Here is a 23,829-nt window from a genome sequence, read left to right as displayed (position 1 = left end):
TCACTGTTAAGGCAATTAATTTCAAACGACTCAAACTGAATTCAAACTTTCTGGGGGGGAAAAAAAAAAATCCTGGACCAACACCTTCATCTCACATAGTAGGCATTTCACAAAGGCTTGCAGACTTGAACTGAACTGAAGTCAGTATCTGAGTTCCAGTTTTAGAGCATTCACTAATATTAATATTGAAATATACTGGCTGCCAGGAAGTTCCAGTTCTCTTGCAAAATAATCACCAAAGCATTGATTTTAGAATGATTTAGGGATTCTCTAGTTTCTACTCAGTGTTTGTTTAAGCATATAAATAATTTATTACTAAATGTAGAAAAATAAGTACTAGCAAAACACCCAGGTATCTCATTTAGTAAAACCAAGCGACCAATCCAGATTTTGTGTGGCCTGAAACATATACAATTTGGGTGGTCTTCTCTAAGAATCAGAATGCAGTTAGGAATGCAAAATTTGGTACAAAAGTAAATATTTATTTAGAATGTACAAGAAATCATCATAAAATGCTGGAGCCTTAGAGATTCAAGTTCCTTTCTCTGAGGTCTCTTGAACAACAGAAATGCTTACGTAGAAATGCTTCCTGACTGCAACCGGCTTCCTCTCTCCACTGAGAACACTCTACAACTCCCAGCATCTCTTAGGAGCCCATGACAGTGTGGAACCCTGAACTTAAGCTTCATTAGCCTCAAGGTAACCCCACCTCTAGTAAAACCTTCTTGGCTCCCTCTCAGGCTCCAGACTCAAAGGATCCCAGCAGAACAGACTGAATCCGTCTAGAAGTGGAGTTACCAGGGTAGTTCAGAGATGCCCTGTGGATAAAGAGGCAGTGCTGCAGCAGAGAGTTCAGCAGTGCAGCCAGGAAATCGAATATGTGCATTACCTCTAAAGGGGGATATAAACAGCATAATGCGAGAGTAAAAAAATAAAATAAAATCCAGTGGTCAGGGCAATTGTGAAGGCTGGGATGAGGTACAGATTAGGGGCAGCGTTCAGACCTGAGTCTGCCAACAGAGGCTTTGTGCAAGATGCCTCTTTTACACAGTAGTGCATAACCTTTATTCCCCTCTAAAGTGTTTGAGATACAGGACTTCTGGAATCAAATATTGATATAATGTAGTCGCTGAGCTTTTGTCCAAAGACATTGAGATAACATTAGAACAGCTGTTTTTTCATGTGTCCTATAAATATGAATTTGTAATTGCTATAACAGCACAACTTATGGTATTGCTTTTTTTTACTGCTCTTTTCTTTGTTTATTAAGACAACCAACACTTGAAGTTTATGCTATCAGAAATAATTACTGGGACTTCCTTGGTGGCACAGTGGTTAAGAATCTGCCTGCCAATGCAAGGGAAACGGGTTCGAGCCCTGGTCCGGGAAGATCCCGCATGCCATGGAGCCGCTAAGCCCCTGTGCCACAACTACTGAGCCTGTGCTCTAGAGCCCGCGAGCCACAACTACTGAGCCCACATGCCACAACTACTGAAGCCCATCACCTAGAGCCCATGCTCCGTAACAAGAGAAGCCTGTGCACCGCAACAAAGAGTAGCCCCCACTCGCCACAACTAGAAAAAGCCCACACACAGCAACAAAGACCCAACGCAGCCACAAATAAATAAATAAATTTATTTTAAAAAATAATTACTAAATCTCTGTTAAATTATTTTTATTTCTCTCTTGTCAACCTTACACAGGGAAAATATTCCAAACTAGCACTGACTAGGGTAATTTTAGGCCAATATGTCTTCTCCAAACAATACTTTGTATTTTATATTCAGAATAATGCCTGATAATCTGAGGGTAACTCAAAAACTCAAATAAAGGCAATTCCCTCTTTTCTGAGGAATGCCTGGGAGATAAAAGTGTGTCTTATATTTGGATAGATAAGGTTATGAAGACATCAGGACATCAGTTATGAAGAGTGTGGTGCTATGAATGGGTAAAGAAGGTGGACCACTTTCTTCCATGGATACTTCTATTAAGAAGCTGACCAAAGCAGCAGCTATCAGGCCTTGCTCCAGAGGATGCCAGGAGCACAAGTGCAAAGTGGCTGAGTTGTAAGTGTTGAAAAGAAAGGGCCCATAGATGCATTCCATTTTTGGCTTCTCAGCTGGTGGGAGCAGTGTACCACAGTCAGCCTCCAGGGTAGCGGACTCCATCATCAGCACCACACAGGCCACGTTTAAGTACATATGCTTTTAAAAGTACATATGTTTAAAAACATATGCTTTTCCACAGCAAAGGCAGAGTGTCCCAGCTATCCCAGGTCTGCTGGCAAGGCCAATGTGAGCCAGGTGAAAACAATATCAGCAGGGGTGGGCCGTGGCCCCTGTGGAATCAGGGAGGAAAAGCACTGCCAAGAAAGAGAGGCAGAGCTATAACCTGCTGGAGCCAAAGTGGTGGCCAAGACTCCTGAGGGCAAGAAAAAGGTAACTTAAGAATGAAAAGAGGAATCACAAAGCAGGAGAAATGGGACAAAATCTAGACTGAGTAATTTAAAAGTGGGCTGTGTCCCGGCAGCCCATTCATATAATGCTTAGAATATTCCATCAGTGAGAGGGCAAATTCTTCAAGGAAGTTGGGCTGAGCCAGACATTGCCTCTTTCCTTCCTGTCTGCTCTTAATTAGTCACTGAATAGTTGGTTTTGACTCTTATGCCTACTTGACTCATAATTAGTAGATCTCAAGGTAGTGTCCTGATGTCTCACTCTGTCTGTCTGGCCTGGTCTGTATCTGTTGCTACTTCTATCCTGTACCTAAGTCCTGCTACCTGTCCCTGATTTCCTGGTTCTCCAACCACTGTTAGGCATGTTTCAACCCTAATAGCAAATAGAACAGTGTACCTGTGCTTTGCTCAGAATCCCAGACTGAAACCATGCCACTACTGGCATAGGACATGCAGCTAACCTTTTCTCAGGCCCGTGGACAAATTTGTCAGGCAAATTACTAAGCTCCTAGGATTTTTGATTCAACTAATTTCCAAGGTTTGAATGGGTCTTCAAGCTCTAAGAATTCTAGGGTAATTATTTTTATACAAAATTATCTCCCCAACTTCAGTGTAAGCTTCCTGACAGAAGAACTCATTCTTTATACATCTCCAGACTCCCCTTCCATAGCCAATCCCCTCTCTAATGAACCAGTGTTCAGTGTTCAATCAATAACCACTGACTGATTCTGAGTCAAGTTGCTCCTTACAATTTTCTTCTTTTTTTTTTTTAAACTTCTTTATTGGAGTATAATTGCTTTACAATGGTATGTTAGTTTCTGCTTTATAACAAAGTAAATCAGCTATACGTATACATATATCCCCATATCTCCTCCCTCTTGTGTCTCCCTCCCACCCTCCCTATCCCACCCCTCTAGGTGGTCACAAAGCACCGAGCTGATCTCCCTGTGCTATGTGGCTGCTTCCCACTAGCTATCTATTTTACATTTGGTAGTATATATAAGTCCATGCACTTTCTCACTTCATTTCAGCTTACCCTTCCCCTTCCCCGTGTCCTCAAGGCCATTCTCTACGTCTGCGTCTTTATTCCTGTCCTGTCCCTAGGTTCTTCATAATCTTTTTTTTTTATTTTTTAGATTCCATATATATGTGTTAGCATACAGTATTTGTCTTTCTCTTTCTGACTTACTTCACTCTGTATGACAGACTCTAGGTCCATCCACCTCACTACAAATAACTCAATTTCGTTTCCTTTTATGGCTGAGTAGTATTCCATCGTATACATGTGCCACATCTTCTTTATCCATTCATCTGTCGATGGACACTTAGGTTGCTTCTGTGTCCTGGGTCTTGTAAATAGAGCTAAATAGAGCTGCAGTGAACATGGTGGTACATGACTCTTTTTGAATTATGGTCTTCTCAGGGTATATGCCCAGTAGTGGGACTGCTGGGTTGTAGGGTAGTTCTATTTTTAGTTTTTTAAGGAACCTCCTAGTTTTCTCCATAGTGGCTGTATCAATTCATATTCCCACCAACAGTGCAATGTAAGAGGGTTCCCTTTTCTCCACACCCTCTCCAGCATTTATTGTTTGTAGATTTTTTGATGGTGGCCATTCTGACTGGTATGAGGTGATACCTCATTGTAGTTTTGATTTGCATTTCTCTAATGATTAGTGGTGTTGAGCATTCTTTCATGTGTTTGTTGGCAATCTGTATATCTTTTTGGAGAAATGCCTATTTAGGTCTTCTGCCCATTTTTGGATTGCTCCTTACAATTTTATTATACTAATAAAATTAAATTTTTTGCCATGTGAGGTACCTTTTATATAAAATATAAATCTAAAATAGAACACAAAATAGGATTAAGTCTGAACCATATTTTTTGCTCTGCCCAGTGACTTATTCATAAAATCATGGAATATTTTATTTTGGTTGCAAGAAGAAAATTGCTATAAAGGTGAAATTATTTAAATATAAATACCACAATAAAAATCTGAATAACAAAAAAATTTCTACTTGAGTTGATGGCCTACTGGCTTGTGGAAATAAATGACACAACAAAATATAATGAACTTATCCTTGAGACTATTTTGATAACAGCTGACCCAGTTATAAGATGAAAACACATTATTTAAGTTACAACAATGATCTAAAAGTTCTTCTCTAATATTTTCACTTTTTTTCGGATGAAAGTTCTCTAATCCATTTTCAACTTTCTTCCTTTCTGGGACTTCTCTGGTGGTGCAGTGGTTAAGAATCCGCCTGCCAATGCAGGGCTCGAGCCCTGTTCTGGGAAGATCCCACGTGCCGTGGAGCAACTAAGCCCGTGCGCCACAACTACTGAGCTTGTGCTCTAGAGCCCGCAAGCCACAAATACTGAAGCCCACGCGCCTAGATCTTGCGCACAGCAACAAAGAGTAGCCCCCGCTCACCGCAACTAGAGAAAGCCCGCGTGCAGTAACGAAGACCAACACAGTCAAAAATAAATAAAAACAAATAAATAGATTTATTAAAAAAAAAATTTCTTCCTTTCCATAGGAAAAGGGGGTGGGGGTGGAAAACTTCTTGACTAAATCCCTCCAAAGGCACTACCAACCCATGTGATAGCAGTAATGTTTTGAGAAAGAAAGAAACCGTACTCTTTATCTTTCCCTTTATCATCATCTCACATTTCCTTAATTGTTCTAGCAGAGATACAGAGCAAGACTGACCCTGACAACCTGGAGATAGCATCAATTCACAGAGGACTTCTTATCCAAAAGTTGATATATGGGTCAATCTTTGTTACCTAGTTTCTAAAATAATGTTTAAAAGATTATCCAATTCCCAGGCTAGCCCACAGATGTCCCATGTAAATCCATAGTACAACTGAAACAGTAAAACTTCACAATATAAAAATAATGATGTTATCACAAAAGTAACAATATTTCAGTTAATTATGAGAACATCTCTCTAAATTCTCCAGAGTCTTCCTTTAGGCCACAGATGTTCATCACCCAGGAAGGAGATGTTAGTGAAGGATAGGACTGCTACCAAAAAAGGCCTAAAATATCACAAACTTGCCTGAGAATCATGATATTTTTATTTTTAAAAATTACTAAAAGAAATTAAAAAATAAAAACTCTCCCTATATACCTAAAGGCTGAAGCTTCAGAATTTTTTTTTTTAAGTAGGAGTAACAAATCACTTTATTAACTTAATCTGGGACAGTTTATAAAATATATTTAGATGTGTGGTACTCCCTTTAATTAGGAAAACTATAAAACCATCATATTCTTTTTAAAAAAATTCTTAGAAAAAATATTGTACTTGGGAGGATTCAAGGTCCTGAAGGAGCAGGATGGTAGCTGCCATAGAAGCTGCATGGAGCCCCAGTCATTGTCCAATGGTTTTGATGGTTCTTAAAGATGTTACTGAACTTGAGGGACACTATGTTCCAGGAGAGCAGTCTACCCAATGTAGTACTGCATGCTAGAGATGATCTGTCCCAGTCGAGCTTATTTCTTTAGCTCTAGTTACCTGTGATCTGGAGTCCTACATTTGAGTCTTAGGGGCCATCAGGTCGAACTGGCTAGTGAATAGGGAAGAGGTGAGGAGAAGGGTCTACAGATAACAGGTAAAGGAGTGCAAATGGAAATGAATAGTTAATGAGAGCCTATTATAGGGTAGATACATTTACGTAACATTGTAAAATGGGCATTATAATCTCTTATTTTACAGAGATAAGAATATTCAGGATTAGAGAAGTTAAGAAAATTGCCCAAGGTCAGGCTGATGGTGAGTGATGGAGTTGGGATATAAATCCTGGTCTGTGTGACTCAAGTCATGCTCCCAAGTCTCCCAGAGAATTGGGTGCAGCGTCACTATTCTCCAAGCCCCTGGAGACTTCTGCTACCACAACCCCAAGAACAAATGAGCTTTATGGGACTTCCCTGGTGGTCCAGTGGTTAAGATTCCATGCTCCAAATACAGGGGGCCCAGGTTCGATCCCTGGTCAGGGAACTAGATCCCACATTACACAACTAATAGATCCCACATGCCTCAAAGAAGATTCCACGTGCCGCAACTAAGACCCAGCGCAGCCAAATAAATAAATAAATATTTTTAAAAAAAAGAACAAATGAGCTTTACTACACCACTTTTTCAGAGTATGATAAAATAGATATATAAAGTAGACACTATAGACCCACAGAAAATTATTTACTTAGATAATATAAGTAAGAAATAGAAGAATCATTTGTTTCCTTTCTCCCCCCTCCCCCATTTTCCTGGTTAATTATAATGATGTTTCTTCTATTTCTGAGCATTTTTTTATGGTATATCACAGTATTCTTTCCTTACATTATCCTTTAAGAGTCTTTTATATATTAAAGCATGGTCTTGTAACCAGGGGAATGTTGACTTTGTGCTGTTAAAGAATATTTTATCTTTCAATAATCCACCACTAAATTCTAGTTTTGTTTTAAGTCAATAACCATCATTCTACCCACCGTCTATTTTTATTCTAAAAATTTAAAGATCTAACTCACATCAAATAGAAAACCAACTGTGAGAAACTGTAGCTCCATATTCAGTTACATTTTAAGTATGAGCTATTATAATGCAGCTTTCAGATTTCAAATTCTGATTCAGACATTAATCACTATGATTAAAAAAAAAAACAGCACTGGAAAGGAGGAGTTTGGTAAAAATCAAGACTATGAATCTAGCTGGGTACAGGTAACAGTCCAGATATCTACTCATCAAACAGAAGAATTCTAGTGTGGAAAATTGGCATACCTAAATTCCAATCATTTTTATCACTAATTAGCTAGATTACCATGGGTCAGCCAATTAACCTCTCTGGCCCTCAATTTTCTCATCTGTTAAAGTGTTTTAGATTAGATGATCACTAAGGTTCCTTCCAACCACTTAAAAAAAGAAAATGTGACCATGACCTGTTTATGTAACTTGAAAAACATCTGTGAGAGATTTGCTTACAGAAAAAAGTAAATAGAAAGTATTCTTGCCGAAAGCACCAAAATGACAAAACAAGCTATTTTTTTTTAAAGGGAGCACTTTATATAAAAACAAGAAAGCTAAAAGCAAATTGGTATATTTAAAAAATTTATTTCATGGAACAATCATATTTCTTATGGAAAATTAGCTTAAATTTACAAAGAACTCAAATCTAAATTTGTTTTGAACTACAATCTACTCTGACTGCCATCCTAAAATACCTCATTCTGGCTCATCTAGGAATTAATGTGTTATCTATATAAAATGTCATAATTTACAAAATAGATGCATTCCTGAAAAGTTGTTGAGGGAACCACCACTGAGTTGAGGAGTGGGGAGGGGATTCAGTCACAAACCCTTAAAGGTCGAGAGATCTAATCCAATTTTCCAGCTAATACAAAACACTCATGACTGAGATATACTCAACCAACAAAAGGAAGCTCGAATCATTCCAATGCTTATCACACATTCAGATACAAATTGTAGAATAATTTGCACAATAATAGTAATAATAATAATATAAAATAAAAGGATGGAAGAAAATTGTCACAAGAATCTTTTCTATTTTTTTCTTTTGCTATACGTGAACTTGGTTTACTTTTGACTTACTTTATTACTCATACTTCATAACTTAAGATATGCTTTGTTTTCTGATTTGTCTTTTGTTGCTATGGGAACCGCTATTTGTAAGACCTCCTCCTTTTAAAAATATGAATAAGCACCTACTAAATCACAAGGATTTAACTTGAGACTACAGAAATATATTTGAGCTTTTAGAAAAATAAAAAGGATTATATTTGTAGCATAATTTTTTTTTAACTGATATGTTTTCTGTAAGGAAAGAAAGAAATCAGCAGTTTCAGTTTCAGGCATAATGGTTGTGTGAAAGTGTCAATAAATAGGTCAGTCAGAAAGTCACATATCAAGGTTTTATTATTAATTCATTGTTTGAACTTACCCAAGCTGCTTAACTTTTTTATGCCTCTGTTTCCTCATCTTACGATGGTTATAAACAGAGAATTTTAGAGCTAGGAGGAACTCTAGAGATTATCTTGTCCAATGTCCTTATTTTACATATAAAGGAATGGAAACTCTGAAATCAAATGATTTGCCTAAAACTTACTCTGCAAAATATGGATAATAAAAATAACTTTGTCTGATTTATAGAGGTTTCTTTCTGAAGAGGAAATGAAATCACGGATTTTCTAAAAAGCATTAAATAATTAAATAGTAGTACTGTATTGAAAAAAGTTACTTTAAAGAGAAGCTTGTCATATCATGCAAGTCAAAATTAAAATTTCTCTCAGTAAGCCTATCATGTCTACTCTTCTAACCAGGTGCTAGGAAAATATTTGTCTATTTCTGAGGTCACCACATTCCAAAATGACCTGAACAAGTAATTTAAAAATATATTTTCCAAAAAAAAAAAAATATATATATATATATATATATTTTCCATATGTTTAGATGTCATAAACTGAGTTAAGTGGCTTTTTGCAAATTAAAGGGAAATTTCTCTCCAGTAAAATTAAGCATGAAAACACTGGGTCAAAGTACAATTTAAAAGATGTAAATGACTAAAAATAAGGGCTAGGAAGTGAGCAGAAAAGAAGTCACATCTGTTGTTTGAATATATTAATTAAATTTCTACATTTTAGTGACCTGTATCTTGCTCCTGTTAAGTAGACCTGCCACCTACAAAGGTGAAGAAAAAACAATAAATGTACTGTCACATGTGACTTTTCCTAGCGAAAACTAAAAAATGCAGCAGCTTTTAGCTATAACTACGTTTAACAAAGGATTTTGAGAAGGATTAAGGATGAAGAAAGAATAGAGATGAAGGTGATGATACAGATATAGATTGGAAGTAGGTTTGAGGACAGAGTGGGAAAAAAAAAACACGTAAAACAATCTAATTCCCATCTCATCAACTTCAGCACTTTCCGACTTCCTAAACTACATAATTACTTCAGACGTATCCAAAAGACATCTAAGAAACCTGAAATCACTAAATTGCAAAGAAACAGGAAAACAGACTGAAGTTTATGCATCTCATTAAAAGACCGTTAAATGAGCAGCTGTTTCTCCATTCTCATTTATGCACACTGGTCATTATATGCAGGCTTGTTCACAATAATCTTGTACCCTGATGAGCAAGTGAATGTGGTACTATATCTAGAAGTTGTTCTCTCCTCAACAGGTATCTTCATATTTATCTTAATATTTCAGATCACACATTAATATGCATGCCTAAAACCAGAATATAAATAAGTGGATACACAGAATCATCATTATAGAGTTCAACCCTAACTTAGAAATTAATACCAACATTTACATGTGCCACGCGCTGTTCTAGACACTGGGAATACAGCAATGAACAAGATACCTGAAGCTCCTGTCCCCATGAAACGGAGATAGGAGGACAATAAACAAACCAATTAGTATATCACCTGTAATCTTGATGAAAGTTATCTTTCTAGACCTCAGTTTGTTGTCTATAAAACTGGAAAACTAATATTACTTAAGTATCATCATACCCTTCTCAAACAAAAATTACCCCCAAAACCTGTAAATAAATAGAACTTGTGCCCTAATTCTCCCTAACATATCCCTGCCTCCAGTGGCACGTGCATAATAACAGAATGCAGGCCAGAGTAGGAAGTAAGCAATGCCATGAAGTACAAGAAAACTAACTGTATCATGGTGAGGCTCAATACAAACCTGTGTTCTATACAGAAACTAACTCTCGTTAGTAAGCTATGGTTTCTCAGATAAGATAATAATGATACATATATGTTATTTTGGAACATATTTTCTCTTAGTTTCGTACTGATGTCCAGATAAGTCATTTTTAATTTAAATATCATGGTTGTCCATTTAAAAATCTTTGTTATCAACTAGACTCTTGTTAATCAGATTATGAATTTCAAGTCACATTTAACATGAGAATTCTTTTTTTTCTCTTCCAGTTGAAGAAATAATTTTATTTAATATGAGTACATACTTTTGCAAAATTGCATCAAAATAGGCATATAGTATGAGGTTTGATTCTTGTATTTAAAACAGCAAACTAGTTATGAATGAACAAATAAAGCTAAAGGTTGAAGTTCTGACCAAACTACTTTGGCATCAGAAAGCAAGACTATCTGGATGTAAGAAATTAACTCCTTGAATCAGGTATAGTCTCAATAATTCTGAAATATTAACATATAGGACAATAAGTCAGAGTAAAGAAATATATGCGGATACCTAACATAAAATGTAAGTTGATATTATGGCCTGAATCAGTCCGTTGGTATCTCTCCCCTCTCTCTCAATTCCCCCAATCAATGAAAAAATAAAAATAGGGGGGAAGACCAACAGTGAGCAAACTAAGACTAAAACTTGAGCACAAACCAAAAAACTGGAAGAAATGTGTACTAACAATACAGCCAAACTGCTGTCCTCCTATTTAAATAGTAGTCTTATTCACTTTTATATCTTCAGGCCAAGTATAGTACCCAGGTACGTATATACCCAATAAATGCCTAATTTTGTTGAAAAACATAGACAATCAAAAGAGACCTTCCACATCCTCCCACCACCAAAGCTACTAACCTTCTGTCACCACAGCCCACATTCTTTCCATATAATGTACTGCCTTTCCATAACAGTTACCCCATCCCCACTGTCCCATTCCTCTTCCAACATCCTCCAAAAGAAGAAGAGACATAGACATTTCTTACATAGACTCTTGATGAAGGCTCAGAACATAACATTTTCATGGTTTTGCAAAGATGACCTACACAAGTGATCTATGAAGAAAACTTGAGAATGACTGGTTAGCATTCCTCAGCTAGGCTCTTTCAATCCGCAATCATCTTAGGCTTGTGCTAGATATTTGGCCAAACATTATAACATAAATTCAGCAGCAAATATCTATGAATCAAAAAGTCATGTGCTTTGAAATTTGATGCTCAAATGCAAAAATGTTGTGTTGTAAAAATAAAAGCCTGACTGGTATTCTCACCTTCATGGAGGGCTACTCCTCCCCCATTAGCAGTGTGGGCCAGGGAAGTTCCTATACGCAGGATCAACACATCTCTCAAAAATTGGATCTGGATGCATTTAAACTGCCAAATAATTTTGGCAACAAAGTTCTGCACATGAAATTTTCATCAACACTCCCAATTTTGTTCTCTGCTTTTTATAACAACTGAAATCACTGAAATTTGTCATCTGACGTAGCCATTCACAGAAACATGAAGCACCTAAAATCAATACTGATAGTTACTGGATGTTTGTTGGCCCTGGGTTTCACACTAGGAGGTGCTATAAGCATCGTCACCACAGGAGAAGTAGACTTGCCTAATGATGGCCATCAAACTGAAGGAAAAACCAACCACCCATGAAGTTACAAGTAAGGCGTCTAGCTCTTTCAAGAACTACTTACTCATTCTAAATTTTTTTTAACATATATACTCAATTTCATAGGTCCTGTCACATCTTTAAAAACCATTAAGAGTTTAGTTAAGTAAGAAACATCCTGAGATACAGATGATTCAGCAGTATTATCTTTACCTAAAGGCCTATGCATAACATGTTATGCTCCAATATAGTTAGAAAAGATTTTTACAAGATACCCTCAACTCTGTATTTTGAAAACATAGGACTTCTGCCCTTTTCTCCAAAAACTAACTGTGGCAACAATTCAATTTCATTTTGGGTAATTATAGCATGACTAAATAAAATTTCTGATATGTTTCTGTTTAAAAAAATTTTAAGAAACTATTTCCCCAAGAATATATAACAGGGAAAGGATAGTCTCTTCAATAAAAGGTGTTGGGAAAACTGGACAGCCACATACAAAAGAATGAACCTGGACCCCTATCTTAAACCAAACACAAAAATCAACTCAAACTGGATTAAAAAATTGAAAGAGACCTGAAAGTAGAACTCTTAGAAGAAAACGGGGATAAGCTCCTTGACATTGGTCTTGGCAATGACTTTCTGGATTAACACCAAAAGCAAAGCAAACAAAAGCAAAAATAAACAAGCGGGACCGCATCAAACTAAAAAGCTACCGCACAGCAAAGGGAGCAATTAACAAAGTGAAAATGCAACCTACTGAATGGGAGAAAATATTTGCTAATCACATATCTGATAAGGGGTTACTATTCAAAATATATAATGAATTCATACAACTCAACAGCAAAAAATCAAACAATTTGATTTTAAAAGGAGCAGAGGAGCCAAAGAGACATTTTTCCAAAGAGACATTTTTCCAAAGATGACACATAAATGGCCAACAGGTACATGAAAAGGTGCTCAATATCACTCACTAGTCTAGTCATCAGAGAAATGCAAATCAAAACCACAATGAGATACCGCCTTCACACCTGTTAGAATGGCTATCATTAAAAATACAATGAGGGCTTCCCTGGTGGCGCAGTGGTTGAGAATCTGCCTGCCAATGCAGGGGACACGGGTTCGAGCCCTGGTCTGGGAAGATCCCACATGCCGCGGAGCAACTGGGCCCGTGAGCCACAACTACTGAGCCTGCGCGTCTGGAGCCTGTGCTCCGCAACAAGAGAGGCCGCGATAGTGAGAGGCCCGCGCACCGCAATGAAGAGTGGCCCCCACTTGCGGCAACTAGAGAAAGCTCTCGCACAGAAACGAAGACCCAACACAGCCATAAATAATAAGTAAATAACTAAATAAATAAACCCCCCCAAAAAAAAAAAAAAAAGAAAAAAAAAAAAAAATTGTTTAGCTATTAAAAAAAAAAAAAAAATACAATGAGATAACAAGTGTTGGTGAGGGTGTGCAGAAAGAGAACTTTCTGCACTGTTAGTGGGAATGTAAACTGGTGAGCCCACTATGGAACACAGTATGGATGTTCCTCAAGAAATTAAAAATAGAACTACCATATGATCCAGTAATCCCACTTCTGGGCATATTTCCAAAGAAAATGAAAACAGGATATTCAAGAGAATATCTGCACTCCCATGTTTATTGCAGCATTATTCATAATAGCCAAGATTCTGAAACAACCTAAGTGTCTGTCAATGGAAGAATGGATAAAGAAGATGTGATACACACACACACACACACACACACACACACACACACACACACACCCCGGAATATTATTTGGCCATGAGAAAGAAGAAAATCCTACCATTTATGACAACATGGATAGACCTTAAGGACATTAAGCTAAGTGAAATAAGCTATGTGGAGAAAGACAAATAAATACTGCATGGTATCACTCATATGTGGCTTTTTTTTTTAAAGTCAGATTCATAGGAACAGAGTAGAAAAGTGGTTGCCAGGGGCTGGGATGTGGGGGAAATAGGAGAGGTTGTTAAATGGGTACAAACTTTTAGCTGTAAGATGAATAAGGTCTGAGGATCTATAGTAAAACATATGATCATAGTTGATAACACTGTATTGCACAGTTGAAATCTGCTAAGAGAGTAGAACTTAAACATTCAAAGAAAGAAAGAAAAGAGAGAGAGATAAAAGAAGAGAGAGAAAGAAAGGGGAGAAGAAAAAAGGAAGGAAGAAAGAGGTTCTCAAAAAACTTACTACAATGTAAAGGCACCTAAGAAAATATCAAATTAATTTGTGAATCTTTGGATTTTTGTGATCTTAAACAAACACAGAAATTATATATCCAAAAACAGTGCTATCTCATTTGCAAAGAAGCTCAATGCAATAATTTTTTTAAATAAAGAAAAAGTGGCTCAAACTTCAATGTCCTTTAAAGGGAGACGGCTCTAAACAAATTATCATTAGTGAACAAACTGGAGGAGTTGCTGTGCACCCAAAAGTGGAATTGGGGCCCAGCATCTTCCTAGCCTGGGCTGGGCCCTAACCCCCCCCTATTCCTTCTAGTTGAGATGGGTTCAGCCAAGAGCATCCCTCTCACTCCACACGGCCTCCACTGCACAGCATGCGTTTGGCTCTACAGGCAGATCCCCGTTCACTTAGTGCAGGTATCCTGCGCACTCCTGTTCAAGTGCAGACCCCACACTCCAACTGACCTACAGAGAAGTAGTGGGAGGGTCTTAATCAGTCCCAGGACTCAGATGCCTGCTCTCCTACCCTGGCACTTCATGGATACCTATGAACTCCAGCAGCAGAGACCCCCCCAAACCCACTGGTAAAACAGCTCAGTGAACTATTTGAGACTGAAACCCCCAAAACTGAATCCTCCCCCAGAGCCTGCTCTGCCTCCAGAGGGCACCTTCATCTGCATTCGAATTGCCCATGGGCAACAGTAATCCCTTGAGGACCAGGCAACATCTTGGAGCCAGACACCATCTTGAGCTTCCCCTCCAAGCAGGTGTTTTCCAAGGAGGAAACAGGACAGCTCACAGAAACTGTTAGGGCCAGCCGGGGCTCAGGCAAGCCCTTGAGAGACCCCGAGACTCCCTGATCTTCAGGTTCTAAGCACAATAGACAGAAACCAAATGGCAGGGTACTAGGGAGCTCTCCGCTCGCCATCCTGCAGGATGACAACTCCCCTGAGACCCTGACACTACAACAGGGTAAGCGGCCTTCTCCCCTGAGTGAAAATGCTAGGGATGTAAAGGAAGGGGGCATTCTGGGAACTGAACGACTTCTAAAACTGGAGGACAAGCTTGGGAGCAAGGCCAGGACCATGACAAGGGAAATCAGCACTTTCCTTGGTAGAGAACTAGGCCCTGTGTGGCCCCAGAGCCTAGTGATATTCTGTGTCTTCTCACCCCTTCTTTCCCAGGTTAGACTGAGGAAACGCCTGTTTTCTCTGACTCCCCCCAAAACTAAGATAGGACTATAAATGTGTGAGCACATAGTTAACTTAAAAACTCATTCTAAAGACAATTCCAAAAGACAAGTTCCAAAAGTGAAACTAGCTAAGGCAACATCCCTGAAATAAGTATACTAAGCTATGTTCATCTCTATCTTATTCCCTACAATCTCAAAGCTAGTGCTTTCCGTATGACAAACCACAATAAACCTGACTGAATAGAGAAATAAATAGAAAAATAAGCAAAAGAACAAACAAACAAACCCACTTAGAATAAAATATGTCTTGGCAGAGTCAAATCTGAAGAAGTTTCCAGATCTGTAGCACTTAATATGAGACAGTGAACAAGAGAAGCGCATAGTGGCAAGTTTCTGGTGGAAAGGCCATGATCTAAGACTCCTATTTGCCATACATGGAGGATGATGAGAGGAGCCACCCTGGCCATGAGCTCAACTCTGGAGGCCAAATTGTGCTGTGGACAGAAAGTATCCTGAGGACAACAAGGAGGAAGGAATCCACCAGTCTTTGCATCACATATGTATCTCTAATAATAAATATTAGATGAAAATTATTTCACCAGTGAAACATATCATTTTATTCAATAACCATTATGAACAACTTCCCTAAATTATTTAAATGACACCACTTACATATATATGTACATATATATATGTTTGATTGTTCATAACAAAATACATTATCTTCTTTGTTTTTTTAAAAAGAGTTCTCCTAATTTTACTGTCTCATTTTCTCTATGCATTTACCTATAAAGTATTTCTCAGTTCCTTCTTAAAAGATAAAAGATATAATTATGTGTATCATTATTATTCACATGAGCCAAGAAATGTTGTCAAATTTTCATATCACACATAAACACATATCACAAAACTTAACCTCTGGGCTTCCCTGGCGGCACAGTGGTTAAGAATCCGCCCTGCCAACGCAGGGAACAGGGTTCGAGCCCTGGGCTGGGAAGATCCCACATGCCGCGGAGCAACTAAGCCCGTGAGCCACAACTACTGAGCCTGTGCTCTAGAGCCCGTGAGCCACAACTACTGAAGCCCGCAACGCTTAGAGCCCATGCTCCACAACGAGAGAAGCCACCACAATGAGAAGCCCGCACACCGGAACAAGAGTAGCCCCTGCTCGCCACAACTAGAGAAAGCCCATGCACGCAACGAAGACCCAACGCAGCCAAAGGTAAATAAATAATATAAACAAACTAAAAACAAAAAACTTAACCTCTACTTATCCAGATATGAAAAAACAGCTTTTAGACAAGATGTGACATTAATTACACAAAATACAAATATTTAAAATAAATGCTAAGAGAAAATGTGACATTTTGGTAAATTTTTAAAAAATCTTTCTGAAGCTTTGCTACTGAGCTAATTCTCCCCACACGTGAGCCTTTGAAACATTAATAATGAAAATGTCAGCTGAATATTAAATACTTTCATTAGGCAACCATAGTATATAATGTTGATATTCCAAATGTAAAAGATTAATAATGCTCTTATAATTCAACAGCTCACAAACATTTAATTGATTCATTCAAAACATTTATAAGTACCAGCCATATTTGCTAGGTATTTGTCTGAAGTGCTGGGAATTTAAAAGTGAACAAGAGTCAAGATCTTACCACCACTGTCATGTAGCTTACACTCTAATGGTGGAAACTGTCAATAAATAAATAAATATAAAAGAAAATGTCAAATCATTATAAGTGTTCTGACGAAATGAAACAAGATGAGATGATTGTCACAGCCAGCTCTTCTAGGGTGACATTAAATGAGACCTGAAAAAAATTAAAATTAAAATTAAATGAGACCTGAATGTCAAGAGGGGTCAGACACTAAAGATCCAGGGAAAGAAGGTTGCAGATAGAGAGAACAGCATTTCAAGGGCCCTAAATTGGAAATGAACTTGTGGTATCTGCAGAGAAAGGAAGAAATAAGTGTACTCTGAGCAAGGATGAGCATGGTTGAGATGAGGTAAGTAGGGGACAAATTAGGTAGAACCTGCTAAGATAAATAGTTTGGATTACAGTCTAGGCACAATGGCTTTTTGTTTGATTTTAAATTAATTATAGGAAGTTAGACATATGTGAAAACATGCAAAATGGACTCTGATATCTTTATCATCCAGTTTCAATAATTATTAATTCATGGGGAATTCCCTGGCGGTCCAGTGGTTAGGACTCCGTGCTTTCCACTGCAGGGGGCGCAGGTTCAATCCCTGATCGGGGCACTAAGATCCTGCAAGCTGCGCAGCGGTGGCCATAAAAAGAAAAGCAATTATTAATTCATCACTGGTCTTAATTAATCTGTACCTTTACTCATTCCCCATCTATCCCTCAGACATCATATCATTTCCTCTATACAACAATTTAGTATGTATCTCTAAAAGATAAGGACTCTTGTAAATGTGACCACTATCAATATTACCAATCATTACACATTATGTTTCAAATAATAATTTACTACAATCATCAACTATCTAGCCCAGTGTTCAAATTTCCCTGTGTACCATTTTTTTAAAAAGCTTATTGGTTCAAATCAGAATACAAATAAGGTCCAGATATTGCAATTAATCAGTTTCTTTCTTGACCTTTTTAATCTATAGATCATTGCTCCTTTACTTTTTTTTTCTCTTGCAATTTATTTGTTGAAAAAAACTGAGCCCTATAAGATTGTCCACATTCTGGATTCCTGACTGCACTCCCACAGTGTCACTTAACATCTTTCTCTTACTCCATACATTTCTTATAAGCTGGTCGTGAGATCTGGAGGTTTAATCAGATTCAGGTTAGAATTTTGAGCAAGACTACTTAATAGTTTATGTTATATGCTCTAATCAGGAGGGAGATCACATACAGTGTTCACTCTCTCTCTATATATATAGACAGATAGATAGATAGATAAGCAACCAGGATAATTACTGACTTAGATCTACAATACTTCATTAAGAGTTGTAAACTGATGATACTATAATTACTATCATTCCTTCTTTATCAGCTGGAATATTCTGTAAAAAAAAATTCCTTCATCAACTATATGGTTACTAGCACAGGAAAAATAAAATAAATACTTGATTATTTTCAAGTTTCCAAATAATAAGATGGTTGCCTAGCATATGGATGGTTTTAAGCAGGAAAGTTTTTAAAGATCATTCTGAATATCGTTTGAAGAACAGAGTGATATATAAAAAAGAGTTGAAAGCAGAGACAACCACCTAGGAGGCTCTGCACTATTCTAAATAAATGACATGGATTGTACTAGGTTGGTGGAGAAGATAAGAGAAGTAGACAGATTTAAGATCTATTTGGGATGTAAAATCTAGAGGACTTGCTGATAGGTTGTATATATAGGGTAAGGGAAAAGAAAGAAATCAAGAATGAGTCCTAGACTTTTGACCTGAACAACTTCGTTATGGGAAACCCTAAGGAGAGGAGCAGCTTTAGGAAACAAAATCATCTGGGTAATGATATGGATGAAATTAAATCAATATTTATCCAATCCTTATTACTGTTTTTTCTGTTCTTTGCCCTGACTGAAGATAATTAAAATTTTCAGGAAGTAGAAATAAAATACTGTTACATGATATTTTTCTATAAATAATATTTTTGCTGAAATAAAATTAACACCAGATAAGATAAATTCCTACTTTTTTCTTAGATAATTCACTTTCTCATTATATCTCTCCCATATATATTAACAAAGAATAAGCTGGGTTAAAAAATTTTAAAGAATAGTATTAAAATATTATTTAAACCCAGATTTATTATCAATCTCATATCATTACTGGATCACCACAAAATATAAGGGATATACAAACAGGATACAGAAAAAAGGAGAAACAGAGCTTAAAAACATTAGTCAGTTTAACTAGTATTAACAAATTAATCTTGAGGGATGATTTCACTTTTTAAAAGCTAATTTTCCACTCTCCCCGTTTCTACATGAGTACTAATAATTCAAATTGTCCTGTTGGTTTCCCTTGCCTCTCTCTACAAGTAAGAAGGAGATATGGAAGGTTAAGAGAGAAGGGAAGAGAAGAGCACTACCTCAACATATCCCAATATCAACAAAAAATAATTAAAATTACCTCCATAGTCAGCGGTCCCCAACCTTTTTGGCATTCGGGACTGGTTTCATGGAAGACAATTTTTTCCACGGACCAGCCACAGGGATATTTCCGGGATGACTAGAAGCGCATTACATTATATGTGCACTTTATTTCTATTATTATTACACTGTAATATATAATGAAATAATCATACAACTCACCAGTAATGCAGAATCAGTGGGAGCCCTGAGCTTGTTTTCACTTGCCATCACTGATGGGGTTTTTGATATGAGTCTGCAAGCAACTGATTTATTATGGTCTCTGTGCAGTCAAACCTCTCTGCTAATGATAATCTGTATTTGCAGCCACTCCCCAGCACTAGCATCACCGCCTCAGCTCCACCTCAGAGCAGGCATTAGATTCTCATAAGGAACGTGCAACCTAGATCCCTCGCGTGTGCAGTTCACAGTAGGGTTTGCACTCCTATGAGAATCTAATGCCACTGGTGATCTGACAGGAGGCGGAGCTCAGGCAGTAGTGTGAGTTATGGGGAGCGGCTATAAATACAGATGAAGCTTTGCTTGCTCGCCTGTCGCTCACCTCCTGCTGTGCAGCCCGGTTCCTAACAGGCCACAGACTGCTACTGGTCCATTGCCCAGCGGCTGGGGACCCCTGTCTTAAATGACAAGATTTCTAAAATATATTACCTAAATTTTCGTATAGGAAAGGAATATCAGATTTGTCACAAATAATTTCTACACAAAAATTTTAGAATGTTATTCCATTTTGATAATACACATCTACAAAATATCTGATTAACTGGTGAGATAAAAATGACAAATCACTTTTTTTTGTAATGAGTCATTCATATATATATTATACTTATGGCTAATAGTTTACAAACGCTACTGATTTCCATTAGATCTAATAACTATTTTTATGTGTAAACATAGTTTATTTAATTTAATAGGAACTAGGTTCCAGAATAGAATGTCCTTCTTTTTAATATGCAAATGATAGCTCTGGGTTACATTTCCCAGCCTCAACAATGTCCCTGTTAATTGGACTCTACTGAACTACTCAGAAGAAGTAAAAGAAACAATTCTGCCAGCTAAAAAACAAACTATAAAGTGAGAAAATAGATAAGCACAAATATAATTCCAAAAATTATCAATGCAGATAAAATACCTCATAATTATATCAGAGATAGAGATACCCTGGACCTATAGGGAACTGTTGAAAGAAAGGAGTCTGAGTTCATTTAGAAAAGCTTAAAAGCCATTCATAATAAATAATTTTTAAAAATTCAACATAATTATACATTAAAATATATAAAATAATTCTATTATCCCATGCACAGTTATAAAATATTTTGAATTCTGAGATATAATTGTCCCTTAAGTACTATTACATTTTATCTTACTTTTAAATGTTTTTCTTGACATTTATTTTTAAAGAAACATAATTAAGTGCTTTATGCTTCTGTGTATTTTTCTTACTCAGAATCATCATGAATGTTGTAATGCAAGTCAGTTCCATCAACATCTTTATAGATGACAAATTGTATTCTGAATATCAATTATTCAAAAATGCATAGTCAGAAGATTTCTAAGCTGGTTGTTTAAACACAGAATGTACAAATCTCAGATAATATATCTATTAACATTATCTAATACAAAATAGGTCCTTTATATTTATGTGACATTAGGCTGACTGACTCTCACTTAGCCTTAAATTCCTTTACTAATCTACCTTCTCCATCTAAAAGATCACATTTTTTCCCCATATCTACTTCATTCCCACTGACTCCCTCTTGATAAAATGTTCCCTATGTAACTTCTTTCTCATTCTCCTTATCTAGTTGCTAAGCCTTCCCCAATGTAAATAACTGACAGTTTGTTTCTTCATCAACCTTCTAATATTATATTATCCTTACTCTGAGTAAGGTGAGAAACAGAGTTATGGCCTAGCCTGAAAATAAGCAAGGCATATATTTTCATTCCCTTAACCTTTCTGATTGCTATTTCTTTGACTTCTTCTCAAAAACACTCTTCTTAGTCCTACCCTCAATTATAAGAATTAGCGTAACACAGTTTCTAGGAGTTGGTTAGAATGTCACCCTAATTACTTTAAATGAGTAGAGAGATGTAGATCTAGAATTTCAAGGATTATCTGATCTTGGTAAATTTAACCAAGGAGGTGAAAGATCTGTACACTGAAAACTACAGAATTTTGATAAAAGAAATTGAAGGAGACACAAATAAACAGAAAGATATTCTGTGTTTATGAGTTGGAAGAATTAATATTGTTAAAATGTCTATCCTACCAAAAGCAATCTACAGATCAATGTAATCCCTATCAAAATTCCAATGGCATTTTTTCACAGAAATAAAACAAATAATCCTAAAGCTCATATGGAACCAGAAAAGACCCCAAATAGACAAAGCAATCTTTTTTTTTTTTTTTTTTCTTTAGACATCTTTATTGAAGTATAATTGCCTTACAATAGTGTGTTAGCTTCTGCTTTATAACAAAGTGAATCAGTTATACATATACAATAGGTTCCCATTTCTCTTCCCTCTTGCATCTCCCTCCCTCCCACCCTCCCCATCCCACCCCTCTAGGTGGTCACAAAGCACCGAGCTGATCTCCCTGTGCTATGCGGCTGCTTCCCACTAGCTATCTATTTTACATTTGGTAGTGTATATATGTCCATGACACTCTCTTACCCTGTCCCATCTCACCCCACCCCCTCCCCATATCCTCAAGTCCATTCTCTAGTAGGTCTGTGTCTTTATTCCCGTCTTGCCACTAGGTTCTTCATTGCCTTTTTTTTTTTTTTTTTTTCCTTAGATTCCGTATATATGTGTTAGCATACTGTATTTGTTTTTCTCTTTCTGACTTACTTCACTCTGTATGACAGACTCTAACTCCATCCACCTCATTACAAATACCTCCATTTCATTTCTTTTTATGGCTGAGTAATATTCCATTGTATATATGTGCCACATCTTCTTTATCCATTCATCTGTCGATGGACATTTAGGTTGCTTCCATGTCCTGGCTATTGTAAATAGAGCTGCAATGAACATTGTGGTACATGACACTTTTTGACCTATGGTTTTCTCAGGGTATATACCCAGTAGTGGGATTGCTGGGTCGTATGGTAGTTCTATTAGACAAAGCAATCTTGAGAAAGAACAAAGTAGAGGCATCACTCTTCCTGATTTCAAACTACATTACAAAGCTATAGTAATCAAAAGAGTATGATATCTGCATTAAAACAGATACATAGATCAACAGAACAAAATAGAGAGCTCAGAAATAAACCCAGGTATGTATGTCAATTACTTTTCAACAAAGGAGCCAAGAATGTACAATGGGGAAAGGATAGTCTCTTCAATAAATGGTACTGGGAAAACTGGACAGCCACATGCAAAAGAATGAAACCGGACCTCTATCTTACACCAATACACAAAAATCAACTCAAACTGGATTAAAGAATGTAAAGTAGACCCGAAACTGTAAAACTCCTAGAAGAAAACAAGGGGCAAAGTCCTTGACATCAGTCTTAGTAATGATTTTTTGGATTTGACACCAAAAGTGAAGGAAACAAAAGCAAAAATAAACAAGTGGGATTACATCAAACTAAAAAGCTTCTGCTTAGCAAAGAAAGCCATCAACAAAATGAAAAGGCAACCTATGGAATGGGAAAAACTATTTGCAAGCCACATACCCAATAAGAGGTTAATATCCAAAATATGTAAGGAATTCATATAATTCAATAACAAAAAACAATAACCCAATTAAAAAATAGGCAAAGTACTTGAATAGACACTCTTCCAAAGAAGACATACTAAAGGCCAACAGGTATATGAGTAGGTGCTCAACATCACTAATCATCAGGGAAATGCAAATCAAAACTACAATGAGCTATCACCTCACATCTGTTAGAATGGCTATTATCAAAGAGATAAGAGATAAATGGTGGCAAGGATGTGGAGAAAAGGGAAAACTTGCATACTGTTGGTGGGAATATAAATTGGTACAGCCATTATGGAAAACAGTATGGATGTTTCTCAAAAAATTAAAAATAGAACTACCATATGATCCAGAAATCCCACCTCTAGGTATATATCTAAAGGAAACAAAATCACTAGCTCATATATCTGTACTCCCATATTCATTGCAGGACTATTCACAACATCCAAGGTACGAAAACTACCTAAGTGCCTTAGATGGATAAAAATATGGTACATATATACAGTGGAATATCGTTCAGCCTTCAAAGAGAAGGAAACCCTGCCATTTGCAACAACATGCATGAACATGGAGGGCATTATGCTCTAAGTGAAATAAGCCAGACAGAGACAGACAAATACTGCATGGTACCACTTATATGTGGAATCTAAAAAGGGAGCTGAACTCACGAACAGAGTAGAATGGTGGTTGCCAGGGGTTGAGGGGGTAGAAGAAATAGGGAGAGGGTGGTAAAAAGGTACAAATTTTCAGTTATAAGATGAATAAGGTA

The 23,829-nt window shown here is 37.0% G+C and overlaps 1 protein-coding gene and 1 pseudogene across 3 annotated transcripts in view; one reads left to right on the top strand and one right to left on the bottom strand.

The window, feature by feature from the left end:
* NUBPL (nucleotide binding protein like) overlaps nt 1–23,829 on the bottom strand; it is a 367,758-nt gene that overhangs the window by 67,630 nt on the left and 276,299 nt on the right. The gene's annotated exons all lie outside the window — the stretch shown is intronic.
* LOC118891144 lies at nt 14,338–15,133 on the top strand (annotated as a pseudogene).

The sequence above is a fragment of the Balaenoptera musculus genome, chromosome 2 (assembly GCF_009873245.2).
Source record: "Balaenoptera musculus isolate JJ_BM4_2016_0621 chromosome 2, mBalMus1.pri.v3, whole genome shotgun sequence".
Lineage (NCBI taxonomy): Eukaryota > Metazoa > Chordata > Mammalia > Artiodactyla > Balaenopteridae > Balaenoptera > Balaenoptera musculus.
Note: the sequence above shows the minus strand (reverse complement) of the source record. Positions and strands in the feature narration are given on the sequence as shown.